At 38.5% G+C, this 2,899-nt stretch overlaps 1 pseudogene; it reads right to left on the bottom strand.

Annotated features, from left to right (window-relative positions):
- Nucleotides 1-187: 187 nt before the first annotated feature.
- LOC148800820 (serine/threonine-protein kinase WAG1 pseudogene) lies at nucleotides 188-1,720 on the bottom strand (annotated as a pseudogene).
- Between the last annotated feature and the right edge of the window lie 1,179 nt (nucleotides 1,721-2,899).

Below are 2,899 nucleotides of genomic sequence, written 5' to 3'. Positions count from 1 at the left end.
TACGGTGATGGTTATCTTGTCGGTGTAGAGAGAGAGAGGCATGAAAAACAGAAATAAATGGGATATCGGAGAAGATAAACAGTGTTTTAGATAGTATGGGGATTAAAAAATATTGCAACACGGATTTCAATGGAAAATTAACGGAAGGGGATCATAGTACAAGGGGGTCTGTTGCAAAACAAAATACAGGGGAGTATTTGTCATAAACCCCATGGTACAGGGGAGTCTTTGTAATTTACCCAAAAAAGATAAATTACGTGAACCCCTCCCGTACTATGGGGTATGTGACAAATACCCCTATACTTTGGCCGATAGATAAAACCCCCTCTGTCAGCGTTCCGTGAGATATATTAAAAAAAAATCCATTTTCACTGCTACCATATTTTATAATCTCTAAATTGCCCTTATGATAATTTTGTAGACAATTTTACCCACTTTCTTCTCCACCGTGCTGAAGCGTCTAGAGCTGCCACCCTTACGTATAGATCTTGGCTGCCATCCATGATGTATGTAATCCTGGAAATCGATCAGATTGTCAACCCAAAACACACAACCGCTTCTAAGCGGATGCTCTCTCTCTCTCATTTACACTTCCATTCACTGTTAAGTATTTTTCTTCCATTAACAATGATTGGATCTTTGGGGCGTAATTCCACGATAGATGGGAAGATGCAATACTTGTTTGATCGTAATTTCAAGAACGCTGTCATCGGCTCCACTACAAATTCTGCCACCTCCGTCATTTTACATCGTCGATAAACCATTCCAAAACAAGTAGATTGTTTTTTGGTTGACTCCACCCCCGCCAAATGAAAGTGGCGTTTGTCGAGGGTAGGGAGCACATCGGCCCTGAAACACAAGTCAAAGTCCGACAACATTATATGACCATCATCCCTTATCAATATGTTTTCTAGTTTGAGGTCCTAGTACACCACCCTAAGCGCCTGTAGATATTCCAAAGCCACCAACACCTCCATTGCGGAAAAATGAACCGAGTCAACCTGGAAGTGATGTCTTGACTGCTTGCAGAGGATCGACTGGAGGTCACCACCGGGGCAATAGTTGATGAGTAGACAAGAGTAGTGTGACTCCTCTAGATGGGCGTAGAGCATTGGCAAGAAAGGGTGGTCAACCATGGAAAAGACTTTGGCTTCCATCTCTACGTGGGAAAGCTTCTTAGCTGTGAGAACGTCTTTGTCCACGACCTTGAGAGCAAAGTTGGCTCTGTCGTAATCTTCAAGATGGTAGACAAAGATGAGTCCTAGATTTCCGTTGTCGATGTGGCGGACGAGCTTGAGTTGGTTGAGGTGCAAGGACCTATCAGAGGAGAGGTTGGTGGCGGCTTTGATTGCCACCTAGTGAGGGTCGGATTTCCAGTAGGGCCATCCTGCTCCAGTGGAGGAAGAAAGGCAGAACTCGTTGAAGCTAACGTTGAGACTGCTGCAAGCACTAGAAGAGGTGAAGGTGCAGTTCGTGGAGGTATTGGAAGTGCAACTGAAGTCGAGATCAATGTCTGAAGGGAAAAGGATGTCTTCATCCATGGCTATAAACAGAGATTAGTCGAGGATCTTGTAGAGGCCACTACTGGTTATATAGGATCGATAAATTGAGATCGAGACTCGAGACAAAAACGGAGTATTAGTTTACTGTTTAGTTGACCCATCTCATATCTCCGCCATTAAAATATTTATTTTTCCAAAAAGAAGGTGATGTTGGGAGCTATAAGCTCTAAACTCGCCATGGCTATGAGCCTCTAAACTAAAAGGAATTGAAAAAATGAAAAAGCGCAACACGAGTTTCACTATGCATGATCATATCCATACCAAAGGTTACTCGAAGATAGCTAAAGGCGCCACCTATGACCGGAATCTGAGTAGAGAATTTTGGTATAACACAAGGAAGAAAAGAGTTTTTTAGGAGAAAAGGGCAATGAAAAGAAAATATAGAAAGTTTTGATGGGTATTTTAGTAATTTAATGTATTCCATTATCTGACTAACCAACTAGGGGGTCTTTGTCTAATGGTCAAAATATAGAGGAGTCTTTGCTGCAAAAAAAAAAACTGCAGGGGGTCTTTGTTACAAACCCCATAGAACAAGGGGTCCTTGTAATTTACCCAAAAAAATGAAAAGTAAATTACAGAGACCCCCTTCTTCTACCAAAACATTTTCACTTTGCGACAAAAGAATGCATTAAATTATTAAAACATCCACAAAACCTTTTTTTATTTTCTTTTTTTGCCCTTTTCTCTTAAACCCTAATTTACCCAAAATACCTCTATTTTCTTCAAAGAATCCAGCTAAAATAACAATAATCATTTTATGTTATAGAAAAACGACTTTCTTTAAATTCTTGTTTTATTTTATTGGCATGAATGTCTTCTTTCTAAAGTATATAAAAGCTATCCACTCCTTTCTCCAATAAATTAAAGAAAAACAAGTGAAACCTTAAATTTTTATCTATCATAAGATTAGAGCAATTGAGAGGACTTTTAATGTTATATTTGAAAACTAATAGAATCATAAATCATTTAAATAAATAAGAAAAGATTAATTTAGGATTTAAAAAATTTTAAACAGCTGAATGAAAATCATTTTTGAAGTTAACTGACAGAACTTTAATGGAATGGAATATTTGTTGCAAAGTGAAAAGTTCAGATAAAAGTGTAGGGGGTATATTCACCCCATAATAAGAGCGTTTGTTGCAAATAAAAGTTTAAGGGATAATTGTCACTAACCCGGGTTTTGTAATTTACCCTAGGGGGTTTAGCTAACCCGTGATTTCCATTTAAGTTGAATGACAGAAAAACTAACTTACTAAAATACTCATTTTATATAAAATGGAAAATGCAATAACCCCCCCCCCCCCCAAAAAAAAAAAAAAACACTCTTCCATGAAACC

The sequence above is a fragment of the Nelumbo nucifera genome, chromosome 4 (genome assembly GCF_055504915.1).
Source record: "Nelumbo nucifera cultivar China Antique chromosome 4, China Antique-T2T, whole genome shotgun sequence".
Classification (NCBI taxonomy): domain Eukaryota; kingdom Viridiplantae; phylum Streptophyta; class Magnoliopsida; order Proteales; family Nelumbonaceae; genus Nelumbo; species Nelumbo nucifera.
This window is presented reverse-complemented; position numbering and strand designations above follow the sequence as displayed.